Raw genomic sequence first — 18,297 nt, 5'->3', positions numbered from 1 at the left:
ATAAAATCATGAATGCAAAAAGGGAATGGAAATAACAACATGGACGACATGACTCATAAGCAAAACACAGCACTACACAGATTAGACTCACACCTGCTCCAAGTGAGAAAGCAGGGGCACCTCAAAATGCCTGCAGGTGAGCTCCCAGGGACCTTCCAAGCATGGTCTCCCAGGTATCACTCATGTACATCTCATGTATCACACGGATTCAATTACCAGCCCTTCTCTTTCTGTCCAAAGTAAAATCTAAGCCTCTCTCTCACACATCTCTTTGCAGATGTTAGTTTGTCAGCTCATTCTTAACATGCAGAAGACAGAGCTTCTTCTCCCATTTTTCCCAGCCTCTGTTGACAATATCTATAGCCTGCCTGTCACTCGAGGCCATAAAGTCAGAATCATCTTCAGCTCAGAGCCCTCTGTCTAGGCCCTCACAGCCAAACTCAAATTTTGCTGAGTTTCTTTCTGCATCCCATCCACCTAAGCAATGTATCCAGACATACCTCTCATCCTGATCTCAGCAACATCCTTTTTCTCACCTCTTCACAAATGCAGACATGCCTTGTTCCTATCTATTCACAACCCTGCTGCAAAAGTCATTTTCTCAAAGGTCATTTTCTCAGGCTGTTGCTCTGACCATATAATTCCTCTTTCTGTATCCCATTCTTTGGCTCCGTTTTATGTTATTACACTAACCATAAGCACCTTCCATGGACCAGCAGAATCTATCTTCAGCCTACGTGTCTCTTCTCAATCAATACCAAGTTATTAGCTCCCACCCCAGATCAATTATTATGTGAGCTTTCTCCTCCAGTTTATCAGATATCCCACCATAAGCCAGTTGCCTATTAATATTCTCAGACAGATTTCAGTGCACAGATCCCTCCTTAAACCTAAACCTTTTTTTTTTTTTTTCTTGATATTTACAAAAGACAATTACTTTGCTGCTTCTACTCCAAGACCCTTTTGGATAGGATAAGAATTATTTGTCAGGGAACAAGTTACATCTTCCAGATTATCCTGAGCCACCTGTACTGACTCTAGCAGCTGATTTTCAGACAGGTTCCTTGAGGGCTGCATTTACTTAAAACAGCTAGCAGTAGCCATATTCTAGGTAAATATCAGTCAAGAATTAGCTGAACAAAGATTCATGTATCTTGCCTTTTCTTCAGACTCCCAAGCCTTGAAGGCCGTCTTCTAGAAGGTACAGTTGAGCATATGATGTAAGAGGTTCCTTGACTCTCAGCATTTGAGTCCAAGCCTCATGTTGGCAAAGTTCTCTGCTGGTCAATGTGGACACATTTTGGTGCTCTACACACAAGCACAGAGTAAGAAGAGACGAGGCAAAGGCACTGTCCTTGCTGTTTTTTTTGTCTGTTTCTTCCAACAAATATTGCATATCTTCCTTTCCAACTGCTGCTGTTATTCTCCTTTCTCATTCTTAAGCTTTTGACATTTTTGGAAGACTTCCAGACAGTGGCTCTTCTTCATAATTCCATGTGATTCTCCTATATACTCTCCCAGTTATGATCTGAGCTCAACATATCCTTCCACTACTTCTTTTTTGCCCTATGCTACAATACTGACAAATTGTTTATTACCACATCCTTACCTTACTTATTTAGATATTCTCTTGCAATACTCTTTCTACTAATTTTGTTCAATTCCTGGGATGTGCCAGCAGCTCCAACTCTAGTCTCCATTTCACCAATGCAGTGTAATATAGAGTACTGGATAGTACTTGTACTGGATAGTTCGGGATTTTGACACAGCTTTTAACATCTAATGTGGCTTGAAATGCAAATAAAATTAACGTAGTGGACATTATTCAATTGTAAGATTCAGTTGTCTTAAAGTGGGCCAGTGCTCAAAAATGAAAGCTTCTACTAATTTGGGTACTGGTAAAAGTGCTAACATTTAAACTTCCCCAGTGTCTAAAGCTCTGTTCCTATCTGTTGCCTTATGTTGGTCCCTTCATTGCTTTAAGGCCAAAATCCAACTTCAAGAAAATAATTTTAGAAAATAATGACAGATGTATAGGAAAGTACATAAAAGCATCCTTGACACAAAAAAATGTAAATCACAACACTTATAACTTATTTTCTTTTTTTTTTCTCCTCCCCTTCTTTTTCTGAGGCATAAAAGAATAGTAATAATAATAATAATAATAAAAAGTAAAACAAAACACACAAAAAAAGGAACCTGGCATAGTTATCATTCATGTTGATGTCAACAGCCCTACATAGACAGGTAACAGGAAAATACCACCCCAGGGATCCTATTCATGGTGCACAGCAGGGCCCTGTCTGTAATTACTGTGGCCTAGTTATTTCTCAGGGAAAAAAGTCCAGCACCAGATCCTTTTTTTTTTCTTAATAGGTGAAGTTGAACCTAAAGCACTGTAATTTTAATCAAATCTTTCCCATCTGCGTGTAGTGTCTCTGAGAAGTTGAAGATTTAAGTGTATGTTGTAGGGTTTGCTGAATAGTCCCAGCGGGAGGAGAAAGGGCAGAGAGATGGTAATTATGTTACACTTAAAGGTATTTCTGTTGCCAAGGGAGGGTTTTCGTGTGTGTATGTGTGTGCGTGGTTGTTTTTTTATTATTATTATTATTTATTTATTTCCCCCTTTCTCTCTCTGTCTCTTTTCCCCCTTCCCCTACTGAGGGTTAAGATGATGTCATGAACAGAAAGGAAACACTGCAGTGGAATAGAAGGCAAAGCCAGAGTGACAGAAGGACACAATAAAGTGTCAGTTTATAATACACCCATCAATTGTTTTAAAAATACAAGGTTTCAAGACAGATGATGAAGTAGTTTGAGAGGGTGTTTCCTGCATTGCTTCTCCCCAGTGAAGTCTCATACACAGAAACACTAAGTAAAAGCTATAGTGAATGTTACCTTTTATATTTTTGATTTCTAATTTCTTCTCTCTCTTTATTTTATAAGGATGCTATGTGGTTTGTGTTACAAGTCTGTCATTTGTGCTATTTGAGTCAGATCATACAATTTTGCAATTAGGGAACATTTAAACAGTAGAAGGATCAGATTCTGCATTCTCTCTAGCCAACACTTAGCCATAAAGGAATATTAAGGAAATATGTCCTTTAGCATTTTTGGAAGTGAACAGAAGTCAAGGAATTGACAGTTAATACAAATATTTATATATATATGTATATATATATATCCAGAGAATAGCTCATTCAGCTGTTACAATTTAAAACAACAATATGCTTACAATCAAGCTCGTATGTGCTTGTATTCTTAAAGTACAAATGAGCTCTACGAAAGTATCTGGTTGTTTCTTTAAATTATAGTTTTCTCTTTTGGTCTGTTGCCACTCTGATTTCTAGATGATACCAGCATAAGATGCTCAGTGTTCAACAGTTGTGTTGACTGAACGATTTCTTCCCATTGGTTAGGTTACGTATGTATTTGGGCAGCCAGCCTGCTGCTCTAGAGCAAGTCAAATGCCAGCTCCCATTCCCCTGGCATGTCCCATTAACAAGAGGGTGGCTGTCTACATGTAGAGGCTAGTATTAATCAAATACCTGGATATTTCAAATACTTCCATCTAGATAACAGAAACTGCAGTTATGACATCTGCCTTAGACAGATGGCATACTCCCAAGGAAAGTATGATAAGATTTTGTGTTTACTCATAGCAGACAATTAATTAATCCCCAAGTTATTAACTGATCAACTCCGATACCACAGACACACTTGTGTGCTTTTATGTCCTACCTCTTTGAGAGGGTACAGTGTGAAATACCAGTACCAGCTTCTGTATCTATGGCCTTTAAGATTCCTTGTGTACCAATCTGAGCATGCTTTCATTAGTATTAGATCGAAATAATTTGTTAGACAGAAATAGCAATATGCACAAGCTATATAACCTGAAACCATTGTTTCTCCTAGTCTACAATTTTCCAGGATATGCAAGAAAACCTCCTCTGGATGTCTTCCTCACTGTGGTGTCACTGAACTGTGCTAAGACATCAAAGTTCAAAAGCACAGCCAATACAGATATGTGGTCAGTATATCTCAGCTCCAGAAAGGATGGGAGGAATAATATAAAAATATATTACATATATATATATGTATATATAATATATAAACATAAATGTAATATTATAATATATACATTTTCAAAATGTATTCTTATTGATAAATGCTTCTAAAATATTTATTTATTGAAGAATGTTTTAAAGTAATATGGGATAATGCAACATTAAGATTGTCACTATAAGTGTGAAGGAATGCAAAAGTTAACAGATAAATGTACTATTCAGTTTCAGTATCTCCTCATTTTATTTTACTCATAAATAGTAATAATAGTAAGCCACATGTCCAATAAGAAAAGTTGGACTAAAAAATACTATCTATCTAATATCTATCAGATAACTGAGATATGTGTTTTTAAGAGCCTGATCCTTTTCATTACCTGACCTTAATTTTAACTTAATTATTTACTTAGCACAATTTCAACATAGGGTTTTTCTTTTTCTAATCATTATTTAAAATACAGTATATGAAATTGGGAAATGAAGAAAGGAATAAGTGCTGTCTTCTTGAAGGCATATAAATATTTCTGGAGCTACATCTGCAAATGTCTGTAAAACTTGTGCAGGCTTTGGTACAATATTATTCCACAAATATTACCGTTTAAAATGAACTGGACTAATATATATATGCAATTCTAGGACAGTATTGGTCAGCTTTTTGGCCTTTTTTGTTCACTTCATTTCCTGAAGTGAAAAACATTCATTGAAGTGCTGTAGAAGTGCTTAAGAGTGCCTATGGTTCATTTTGTAGGGTTTCAAGAGTAACATTTACAATGAGGGTTCCTGACAATTGGAGACAGCTGAAATCCTGCTCTGGTACATAGGACACCTAAATGTTATCACCCTAAAAATAAATAAATAAATAAATAAATAAATAAAATAATTAATTAATTAAAACAAACGAGAAGTCTAACAACTCAACAGTGAGAACACAGATGTGTGGGGCAAAACAGGCAAGATATGTGCATCTCATGCTCCTCCTCAATGCCACGTGAGAAATGGACTGATGTATAACAGAGCAAAAGACAGAGAACAAAACACCTTGGTGTTTAGGCTGAATATTGCCAGATGCAGAGAAAGCTGAACAAGACACAGGGAAGCCAACCAGTTTTTCACCCTATGCCATTTCCTAGTTAGAATACCATTTGGTCTAACATTTTGCTCTCAACTACAATTCTGGAAGTTTCCTGCAATCAGAAGAGCTAGATTACCTTTTACCTTGGTCAGACCATTTTGAGCAAGGGTTGAAGCAAGAGGAATTTTCTGCAGAAGGCATAAATGGCACATTCCAGAGTGAAAATATATTAGTGTCTGGGGGAACAGAATTTCCAGATTGAGTTTTTGTGCAGTGGATTGCTTGACAGAAACTTGCAAACAACCTGGAAGAAAGTTATAGGATGGAAGCAAATATGCATCAAATATAATATTCTCTGCCTAAGTTGTATTTCCTGCCCCGTATGTACCAGGAATTACATCTCCCACCCTCTGAGTTTCTGTCAGCAATCAACACCATTTACAACACATGCTGTATAGAGAAAAATTGCATTACAATGATAGTTGATCTCTGTTATGACATGTATCTTCATGGCTACAGAGAGGAGAGATAACTCATCACTGAAATAGCCATGAGTGATATATCTGTCTTTCCCCATAACAAGTGTCATAATAGATATTGGCCCTCATGTACTCTCATGTAGTACCTATTTACAAAACCATTGTTCTTCAGAAAAAAAAGTTATTTATAAGTCTAAGAGAATTACAACCCAACATAACTGGGAAAAAATAAAAAAATAAAAAAATAAATATCCTATACAACTTAAGGAAGTCTGAATCATGTAATTGTACAATATATGCATACCTACATCTAAACATTAACATATGATGGCATACTATTACATGACTACTTAGATGTACGTACACATACTACACAGAATATACACCAGAACAGTACACCAAAATCTTGTCTTTCAAACAACTTCTAATAGCTAAACTGATAACTGTACAGATTAGCTGAAGCCCGCAGGAGTACTACAGGGAGAACCTGGGGCTTCTCTAGGGCCTGGCAACATCCAACCAGCAACTTAGGAAGCCATCTCTTTCACATTCTGCTGCTCACAGACAACCTGATATTTTAAAACTGAAAGCATCTTCTGTGTCCCTCCAACTGTACAGTAAAGACTGCTCTAAAATCTGCCTTTGCCTTGGGCAAACTTCTTTTTAAGAATTTCAATTCATAGTTTTTATGGCCAGAAGGGAATTTCTAAAACCCTTGAGCTCCTAGCTTGACCTGCATAACACAAGTCACAGAATTTCATCTAATAGGTCTTGCAGGATTATTCTCCTTTTCTATGTAAGAGAACTCTATTGAGTTTAATAAACCTAAAGAGTGGAAAGATTTAGAGGTGAAGGATTATTGTCATCTCTTGACTAAGGCTCCTATCCAGCAATGTCCTCAGGAACTTGAATAATTATATGACTTCAGTAATAGTATGTGTCAAATTAATCAGGTATTTATGTTTTTCACTGGTTCTGGACCAAGCCACAGATTGCTGTGGGGTTAGACAACCTAGGTCCTGAAGCTTATTTATTTTAAAACACAGTGACTTTGGTCATCAGTCTGAAAAAATCATGATATCAGTAAAAACAAGTTCCAAGTTTTTCATATTCTTTAGGAATTTATTGGTATATTAGGTAACTCATCATGAAACAATGTCTAAAGTGACAGATAAGCCCATAAGTCTCAAAATACTATGTACATTTGCTGGGTTTGATTATGGTTAGGAATAATGATATATTATATATATATATTATGCTATTCTGTTTCACTTGTACTCTGAGATACTGTTTACAGCATAAGATGAAAATTACAATAAGCTCACATACACACTTTTCAAGCTGTAAACCTGTGGAAACTACTACAAAGTAAATTAAAGTATTCAGATGTACAATTTTTTTACCCATTAACTCCTCCAACTTATCAAAGTAAAATCCTTGTTTTCTGATAAAATATCTACAACTCTTGTGTGAAGTATTCTATTTCACCTTAAATATACATAAACATTATAATTCTATATTGTATATATAACTGCATATAAATACTTAAATTTAAATTTGTAGATTAATATTTATATAAGTAAGCAGCCACTTTGAATACACTTATAGGACTAACTATTTTTTCTAGGCAAATTAGATACTAAAGTAACACAATATTAAAGTAACTTTGAGCATGTTATGGATGCTTCATTTTATGTAAGAAAAAAGAAATTGAAGTGCAAACCAGCTACACACTGAAAATACTCTTCCTTCCTTTCTGCGTTCCAAAACATAAACCTAGTCATTAATCTTTTTAGAAAATTTGAGGGGTTTTACTTCTCACTGCAGCAAGATTTTAAGAAAAAAATGCTATACTCAATAAGATACTTTTTCTAATCACTTCAAATTGTTGTTAAATGTTCATTGCACCTTGTCTTGTCTACTCATTTTGATATACAACAGCATGCTATACCAAACCACTGTATTTGGAGAGAAGGAAATGTTTGGGTTAGGAGGCACTTAAAGTATACCTGTGATAGTACATTACATCAGTCTGATTCTTAGTCTGTGGTGTGTATTATTGGTTAATTAAGGTACGGGAAATAATGTATACTAAAAGATACATCTTCTTTACTTCCAATGAAATAAAAATTTCAAATCAAAAGCATCTGTCTTTTTTCGTTTATATGTCAAAATGTAATTGGCTATGGTTGGGGTTTGTTGCCTTTATTACTTTTAATAGCTGTACAGCCACTGATTGCCCAAGCTGATGGTTAATTTAATTTCTGTCAATACAATATTGGGGCTGTCTGCATATTCAGGCCATGATTAACTGCAGCAGAGTCCATAACAGTAGTGTTATTATTACTGCATTTAACTACCTCTCGGGAGAAGACAAATTAAATTATGTTGAAAATGCTGTTGATTATCATTACGGACTTATTTGTAGAGCACAATTACTGATCTGTTGTAAAATAAATCAAATTTTTTATCATCTTGGTATAAATTAAATGTAATGTAGGCGAATGGAGAGTGGTTACTGAAAGAGTTCAGGCAGCTTTGTATAAGTCAACCAAGCACTGAATTAAAATAATAATCACAGATGAACATGATATTATGTTTTAATAACAAACTACTTCATGACCAAGTGTGCCTCATAGATTACAGGACTTCAACAATAAAGAAAAGCAAACTTTAAATGTTTTATGTGCTGTTGCCTTAAACAAAAGGTTGAGGCCTTCATATATATGTGTGTTTTAAATACTGTTTCTTCTACACAAACTGGAATCACAGTTCAAGTAACCTATTTAACGTACCACTTAAAATTATAATTACACTAATAGCTTACGTATGACAGTCCTTTAGCTTTCCTCCTCCCTCTGTGATGTACTCAACTCTGCCATACTACATTAGGACCCTACGGAATGTGGAGTTTTACTGATAACCAGTGAAAACAAAATATGTGCAGTATATTTTCACAGATTATACTGAAATTATGCTGGAAGTTCACTATTAAATGTCCCTTAACCCTACTACTTCAGAAAGACAGGGACTTACTAATTCATAAAGAAAAATGGGAGCAGGTATAAGTCTTATTGTACCCTTTCCACAAATAAGGGATCCAACTTCAGCCAGGTTTCTTCCAACCATCAGCAATGTCAGGAAACCAAGAGTAAGTAAATCAAGAGAGACAGAGGTAGAAGAAAAATGCCCTCACTTTCTATCCACCCCCATGAGCAGATTTCAGCTTGAACTTGTCTCTCTTGTGTCTAGTTCCTCAGCTGGCATGTAGGTTGTATGTCCATCATCTTCAACAAAACTCTGAAAATTATCATTAACAAGGTATCTGCTTACAGGGACTTGTGCCACCACAATGTCCTTACAAATTGTTACAAACTTGTCCAAATCAACCATTCCTCAACAATCTCTGATGCAAAATAGTCCTTCCTAACTACTATGAATTCCAATATTCTTTACACAGGAAAAAAAAAAAAAAAAAAAAAAAAAAAAAAAAAAAAAGCCTTGGCATCCATGGCTGTTTTGCCTACAAAGAATCCACACAGAAAGCCCCAGGGAAGGCCATCAACTTTCAGTTATAGAATTCTACTTTTAGTTTTGCCCAACATTAAAACTTTGGGCTACAATCATCCACATTTTCTCTGTCTGCCTCAGTTACCTCTTCTCTGTCCTCCCTATATTTTCAGCAGCAACCACTCAGTCATTCCCATGAATGAACTAAATCTGTACTGAGAGTGCTTGAACCCCACAGTTCCTGACATGCCAACTCCACTGAGTTTTTGTTCCCGGCACGCTGAGCTCCTAAGTGCATTAGGCATGCCCAGAGCACCATGGCACTCCTGATATGCTAATCACATCCATTATACTCCAAGCCTTGCAAAAAAAATCATATACAGCTCCAGAGTATACAAGCAAATTACTTCTGTAAAGCACCCTTTGGCCTAGCAAAAATTTGATGGGCAGTGAGCCACAAGTTCTAGTTGCAGCTCTTCATCTGACGTTAATAATTCTGTGCACTACATAACCCTTATTATGCAGCAAGGCCTCATTAAGAAAGAGACAAGTATCATTTGCCATATTTTGCAGATGGATTAACTCAGGAGCTGTCATTTGTGGTGCAGCAGAAATCAAACCCTGGGTTTTTAACAGAGCAGACCCAAGTTGCACACACTTAGCCAAGCTGCATCTCAAATCTATGTTTGGCTGTGCTCTCTGCAGTTACCAAACTGCATTTCCACACAAAGCCAGGAGCTGAAACAAGAAATTTTGACTGCTGATAAACCTATGAACACTAGCATGATTTTGCATGACAGCATCTTTCTGACTTTTCTGTTCTGTCCTGTACAAAGACATGAAAAAATGCCATACAAAATTCTCTCTTTCAATAAAACAACAATAAAAGTAATTTGGAGAAGTGCCTTAATTTATAGTGATTCAAGGAGTGAAACCGCTCAGATTACTTTCTGCTGCCTTGTGCAAAACATAAAATGTGGACAAGGTACAAGACATTAAAGTTCCTCAGTGCTCGTACCACTCGTATTGTGCTCGTATTGAAATATAGGGAAGTTCAGTCAGCTACAAGCTTCCTTTGGTCTTGGCAACATATCAATATGATAATCTAAACTCTTTTTGCTATTACTTACATTAAAAATAACTTATTACATTCCTACTTTCTTTCAGCTTGCTTTACTGGCGTGTAAAACTTACTTTTAGATCATTTTAAATGAGAATGTGTCACATAGCCTGTTCATTTAAAGCATGCAAATCAGTATCAGAACAATCCACAGAACTGTATATAATGAAAAGGCTTTCAATAACTAACTTACTAAATAAATATCTTTAACCATTAGCTTTACAGTACCTGAAATTATACTAGGCACTTCACACTACAGTGAAAAAGAATGGTTCCTGCCACCTAGAATTTATAATATAATTTAAAATTTGAGACAAAACAGGAGTTAGCAAAACCAGAAGGGTAAGGTTTTAACTGTATTTTGAGGAAGGAAAGATATACCCCAGAAGGAAATAGAAAATATGCAGATATAATCTATGCTTAAAATATTCTCAGAATCCATTATGAAAGAGGGTGATAGACTCTGAATGAAAGAAAGTTGCTAGCAAGCTTTTCACAATATGCAAGGAAAACACTTTTGTTCAGTTTATACTAGCAGCCAAATGGTTTTCAGTTCTGAGTGTAGAACTCACTGCTGACTAGCGTTCCTTCTTTAAAGATAAGGACTTGTAGAAATCTGGTCCTGGAAAGCATTAACAGATCATGGAGATAGAATCATAATGTGCAGTCCCAAGCTTCCTATGTACACATATGTAAGAAGAAAAAAAAAAATAAAAATAAAAAATAAAAAATAAAAAAGGTCAATCAATAACAGCATTTATTTTTTAAGCATTATTTCTGTTTACATACTGCTTCTCTCACCCTGAAATGGTGGTCTCTGTTACAACAGAGGTCAACTGAAGCTACACTGAATTCAAGGGCTTTTTAAAAAAGCAGTAAAGATTTCTCCATTTGTAGGAATAGCCAACTGGTTCTACTGTTTAAATTCTTTGGTGTTTACTTCCAGCACAGTGAACTAACACAAAATTGACCAAAATCTGCTCATGTGACAGGAAAAAAAAAAAAAAAAATCATGCATGCAAAAGAAAATCAACTCAACGCAACACAGCCTTTCTATTTTTTGAAGAGGAAACCAATGTGAGCTTGGCAGATACAGGACTATAAAAGAGTATATCACTATTAATAATCCACTTGATTAAAGAGTATAAATATCCATAAAAAGCACACCAGCCTGCAGTAAATGATACCAATATGTTCTCTTAACAATGAATGCTTTGCCTGAAATTGCTACGCTATTTCAGTGGCTACGTTCAATGTGGGTGAAATGTGCACTCCATGATGGGGGAGCTCTGAAGGGATCCCCCACAGTAGTGGAGGGCACTGAGCTTATTTGATATGACACACTCCATTCATCTTCATGAAAGTTTCAAACTCATGAGATACAAACTGATGTCTATTGTCATTTAGTGGCAAACAATGAGGTGTGAACACTTCACATAACTCCCCCACAAGCATGAAGCAGGATGATAGCTTTGATGGCACTGATGGATAGTGTCCTTACGGCCAGGGGAAAGAGACTTACATCAGCACTGACACAGTGGGATCCATCAGCTGTCTTTACAACAAAATGGATCACAGGGTAGTAACAGAGCACAAAAAGACAACAGTGCTAAGACTAAGTGCTAACACGTCTCAGGAGCAAAGCCCATATAGTTTGATGGCTGCTCACAAGATGGCAGACGTGAAGTTCAGAGATGAACTGTCCTTCCATATAAGATTATGCATTATGACTAGGTCTTCCATAAATAATGAATATATTTGTATGTTATTAATCATGTTATTAATCATATTATCTGTGATTATGGACTGCCCCTCCATATACGATTTTCATACACCAGGTAGACCTCTCCCAGCACACACCCACAAAAATCACCCACTGTCACTGCAAGAACAGTGGAACTCAGTATGCTATTTACCTCCATATAAAACGTTGCAAACATGCACACCTTAAACTTCTTAAATCAGAAATATTTACAGATAAGAAACAGGAAGCTCAAACTCAACTTGGGTAAGAAAAAGCTACTTCAGTAGCCAACCAAGTTATTATCCTCATTAACTGTCAAAGCTATCTATCTGTGCTTGTCAAAGCAAAATCATCTAGGAATCCTCCCAAAGCTTGTTCAGCCTCAGGACAGACTTCCAGCATGATGTTTAGAAATTTTTAGAAACAAACATACAATACCTTCACCTACCTGCATCAGCCTTCCTTTGGACCTCTGCGTACTCAGATTCAGGTTTCTTAATTATAGCTTAATAGCTTTCTTAATCATTTCAAGTTATAATGAATAGTGTCACGGAATAGAAGTAGATGATAATGTAATATGTGGCACACTGACAGAACTCAAAGCAACTGTTAAGGAAGGGTATAATTACCCATATTTCACAGACCTGTAATATGAAATGCAGAGGTGCGATGTCTTTCCTGGACACAGAGAAAGCTGGTGGCAGAGACAGAAGCAAGACACTGAGGATCCTGGTCATGTAACCTTCAGTCCTGTACTATGCTACTGTATTTCAAAACACAGAATAAATGAGCCATTACAATAAAAAATTGCTGTAATAATGGTTTTGATTAAACCCCAGATCAAGTTAAGGTACTGGATTCATAACACTTTTTTTAAAAGCAATTACAACCAATTCAATAATACAGAGACAGGTTTAGCATTTTGTTTTATTGACTGTAATTAGAAATATAAGCTTCATTTATCATAATACTCTCTATAGGAGATCAGGATGCATAAAAGATTTCAATCTGACCTCAGTACATGAATAGGCTGGGATTAACTATTTTTCTATAAATTAAATTCATCCCCTTAACAGGGTAGGACAAAAACTGATAATCAGAATGAGTAAACAACTGTTACATCAGCACACTACTTAACCAATATGATTTTTAGATTCCTATTCTTTTTAGGAAATATTGGGACCCATCTGCTAGATAATATTTTTTCTTCCATCAGAAAGTTCTAGACTACCTGTTATGAAGAAGATTCTGCTATTCTGGAATAACTTTATTAAAGTCACTTAAAATGTCCATTTGTTACATCAATAAATAGAAAGATTGTTGTAATTCTCTTGAACCAATAGCTCTAGATGCAGTTATATATGGCAGGTAAGTTACTAATGCCTATAAAACTTCCTGTTCAAACAGTGCTACTCTTGGAAACCAAACTATTTACCACTCACCCAGTGAAGTGTATCTGTTTGATCTTGTAAAGTAATCAGATACCCTTTATGACATACTTTGTATACTGTGCAGCTAATTAAAAAAGACTGTATTTCCACAAAACACATGGTCTGACCTGAAGCCTACCCTTGGCAATTGTAATACTTTAGACAATTATGTTATTATATTCTAGGGTGTGATCTATAAAACCTTTAGAATATTTGTGCCAGATTAACTTAACTGCTTGTCACAAATTAGAACTGATGTGTCATTTATGTTACAATGCTAAGTACTAAGGGAAAATTTCATTCAGATAAAACATTCTTTTCCCCTAGTTTTACCACAAAGGGGGATATTTTATTTGCTAATATCTGACCATTTATCCAGCTGCAAATAATAAAATATTCTGTTGAAAACTTGTGTACATGCAGCTACCAAAATCTTTCTACAGTGTAGATCATTTGTTTTGCCAGTACTCTTTTGATCCTGTTATTTGGATATGTAGCAACTTTGCAAAATTATTAAAAAAAAAAAAAAAAAAAAAAGTTATTACAAACACAACTGTAACACCTTGTACTTAGCAGATTAAAAACATGCAAAATGTCTACCTGAGAGAGATTCTGAGGCAAACATATGACCTGTTTCACGTTATAACATTAACACATTATAACAATACCGACTTATAGTAATTTACACAAGCATTACACCAAAAAATCCCAATTCACTTTATCAAACCAAATGTTCTTGGCCCTATTTCAGGGATGAAAAATGTGAGCTTCTCAAGTTTAACAACAAGGTATCTCTCTGTCAGGTGGCAATACCATCATCAAAGTATCTACACATCTTCAGATCCATTTCAGAGCTATATGCACGATGCTAAATCAGCTCTGCACCTGTCTTTTACATTAGGTGACCCAAATACTTACTTTTATAAAACAGAAAAAAAAAGAACAAAATTGTTTGTAAAAAGAAAATCAAAACAAACAACAAAAACCCACAAGCTAAGGAATAGCCCTTTCTTATTGAATTATATCAAGCCAAGTGCTTAATGTATTCTCTATGTAATTTTTAAACCTTCAGATTCATTTTATTTTTTATGAATTTACTGCAATGAGGGCCAAAGCACTCAGAACATCAAAAGACAAGCACCTAGTAGAAAAAACATAACATGAATACCCAATATTGACCAGAATCTTGACTCTGCAGCAGGTGTATTGATTTAAAAAATAATACTAATAACAAAACAACAACAAAAGAGTTACGCACAGAAGATATATTTTTTTTTAACATTCTCTGGTAATTCCAGTTTCAATGTCGAATAAAAATGCACACCAGACACATTGTTTGCAGTCATTGTGCACCAATAACTCATATTACCTCTTTTCAGCTTTTAAAAGGCATAATTAGACAAAACTAGTCTAATACTTCATCTGAAACCTAGGCCAGTTCTGGCTGAAATTTTTATTAGTCTGCAACATTTTCTTTAAGTGACTGATGTTACACTCATTTAAAATCATGGCTGAAAATTTCCTTAGAAATTTCCCCCATCCTCTCTCACTTAGAAGGTGACAAAAATTGCTGCAGATGTTCAAAAAGAGCAAATAGCAGAGCAGAAGTATTTGCTACCAGGCCTGCCTGATAGTTTGTGTATGCCTCCGTATAACATATATATATATACATACATACATATATATATATGTATGTATGTATAAAATCACCTGAGCCATAAGAAATGCAAACTGTGGAAGCCTAGATTAAAAGCTTTATATGCTGCCTTTTTTTTTTTTTTTTTTTTTTTGAACTAAAATTTTGAATTCATTCCATTCACTCATTTATAATCCATTCCATGAGTATCTCATGTTAATATCACAGAATCACAGAATCATAGAATAGTCTAGGTTGGAAGAGACCTCCAAGATCACCGAGTCCAACCTCTGACCTAACACTAACAAGTCCTCCACTAAACCATATCCCTAAGCTCTACATCTAAACGTCTCTTAAAGACCTCCAGGGATGGTGACTCAACCACTTCCCTGGGCAGCCGATTCCAGTGACTAACAACCCATTCAGTAAAGAAGTTCTTCCTAATATCCAACCTAAACCTCCCCTGGCGCAACTTTAGCCCATTCCCCCTCGTCCTGTCACCAGGCACGTGGGAGAACAGACCAACCGCCACCTCGCTACAGCCTCCTTTCAGGTACCTGTAGAGTGCAATAAGGTCGCCCCTGAGCCTCCTCTTCTCCAGGCTAAACAGTCCCAGCTCCCTCAGCCATTCCTTGTAAGACTTGTTCTCCAGAGCCTTCACCAGCTTCGTAGCCCTTCTCTGGACTCGCTCAAGCACCTCTTGTAGCGAGGGGCCCAAAACTGAACGCAGTACTCGAGGTGCTATGGTAACATATCAACAGAAGGAGCTTATCCTTCAAAGAATATGCAGGCAAAATATATACTCTATAAATCAAAGACTTGATTTTCCAGCAGTTAAGGCTGAAGGAACGGACCTGGGAGCAGAAGATTCATGTCTGACATGGATCATCATGCACATATCAAGTGTTTTCAGGTGAGTGTCTCAGAAAATCAGTACTTAAAATATTCTTATTTTTTAGGTTGTTCTTATTGCTAATTACAAACATTTAGAAAAGTTCCTCCCATGTTATTCAGAGTGGCAAAAACAAGGGAATACATTCTGACATTTTCAACAGAGTTCTGTATTCTTTCTGACCAAAGCCAAATTATGTTTTTCTGGCCAGTTACACTGCAAGAGACACCAGTACTGCTTTTACTTTCTCTAAGCAAACATCTAACTGAAATACAAACAGACACACAAAAATCTGAGCAGAGGTAAGGAGTATTACAAGCAGCAAACAAAAAGAGAAAGTATTACTAATGCCAAATGCGACAGTAGCTTGTTTCCTGCACAAATGAAGAAGTTGTTTTTGAGACAGCATGTTCATGGGCCTAACTTGTGATAACAGCTGAGGATCTCCTTAACATAAACCTCAGAAGTATTCACCCTGCCCTATGCTACAGGGATTTTATTATTTTGAGACTCATTTTCTTAGTAAGATTTTGAACATGATACCCTAAATGATCGAGTACACTGAAATCAATTGATGAAAAATGCTAAAGATAAATAGAAATTTTATTATCAAGGGCACTGAAAATGAGGTTGAGCTGCTTTAAATGCAGATATGTGTTCCTAGCTAGTCTAATCGATGCCATATAATACATATAATTGCAACTTTATATCTTATTATTGTCTCCACAGGGGTTTTGTGGAAACAAGATGCTACACATTGCACATTTTGTATGATAACACACAAACATTATACTATGTTTTTAAAGAATACATGGAAGCCTTAGTGAAAAATGGCAGACATTCTTATTCATGGGAAATCTTACTCGTAGAGATGCAGCGCAATGTCTTCCTTCCCCCAAAATAGCACAGACTAATGTCCAACTGCCTCTGAATAAAAGAAAACAAATTCATAGTAATCCCTGTTAAGCAGAAGAGTACAGCAGTCAGTGAATGTATGGATTAAATTAGAGAACCAAGCTGAGAAGGGAGTCCAAAACTAAAATCTGTTGTGGCAAAAATGAAACCTTAATTTAAAATACGATATAAGAAAAAAATCTTCCACGATCAGATGTTTTCTTTAAGTACCTTACATGGAGGAGCTAGAGGGATGAATAACCCTAAGAAATACTTAAATTCCATCACCTTCAATGGGATTCGGGACTTCAGAAGAATGTGAAGGTGTTTACATGCTGTGATACCTCACTGTGCAAGTTAGGTGTAAATGATTTCAACAATCTGGTGCTTCTTACATAAGATCCAGGAACCTCATCCAAATCAAAAGCAAATCTGACAATTTGTTTGCTCACTAGCTCTATAAGTCATTATAATTATTATTCACAATAAATTTTTACTCATCCATTTGTCCAGGTATTCTGATGTCAATACCATGGAATTTAAGCACATACGATGCTGATGAGCTGGTTGTGTATTTTACTCTTTTTTTTACTCTTTTGATACATCAATGCCATGGAAGGCCTACACAAGCAGAAACTACCATGCATTTGTGCTCATAGGCTTCGGTGTTTCACCAATGATATGTGACTTGTTTTGGCATTGTAGGCTATAGTGTAGGCATGCTGTAGTTTAAAACTTTCACACAAAGAAAAAAAATGAGCTGCAAATACCATTCTGTTATATTGTTCCTGGTTATCACCTTTGCTTCCAATTATTTCTAATGCACAAAAATATATTTTATAGCAATACATTTTTCATTTTCCACTTTAACTACATATCCACTGATCTAGATTCACAAATCACCTTTAGACACAAATATTTCCTCTTAATTTAGTATCTTCCATGGTGAAAGTTATTCCATGATTAATTGTTCTTGCTGCTAAAGACCATCCACCTCCTTGTCTTCTCCTGTTCACCCTCAGGTACCAAACACTGGAATTTTTATTCCAGTTCTAAATGACAGATCAAAAACTCCTGTCATGTTTCCTTACAGATATCTAAAATAGTTTGAACAAATAGAACATAAAAGACGCATTACTGTTTTTTTCTCCCTTTTTTTTTTTTTCTTTTATTTCTCTCCATATTTCAATATTCTTTGGAATTGTGGGTGTCAGGAATGAAGCTATTACTTTTGTATCAAATATACAACTAATCAATTTCTTTCAACATTGGCACCTACAGATCCCATTGAGATTTTGGTCCATGGCTTTTCATTAAGAACATGAGTGCATCAGAATATTCACCAATAAATTATTTCTGAAGGTATGTCTTAGACTAGAGTGCCCAAACAACAGTCTTGCCCTAAACTTCTTTGTTCCTAGATATGCAACACTGCCACTGGCAACTGAAATGTAAC

The sequence above is a fragment of the Oxyura jamaicensis genome, chromosome 5 (genome assembly GCF_011077185.1).
Source record: "Oxyura jamaicensis isolate SHBP4307 breed ruddy duck chromosome 5, BPBGC_Ojam_1.0, whole genome shotgun sequence".
Taxonomy (NCBI): Eukaryota; Metazoa; Chordata; class Aves; order Anseriformes; family Anatidae; genus Oxyura; species Oxyura jamaicensis.
The sequence above is the reverse complement of the archived record's forward strand: the minus strand, read 5'-3'. Positions refer to the sequence as shown.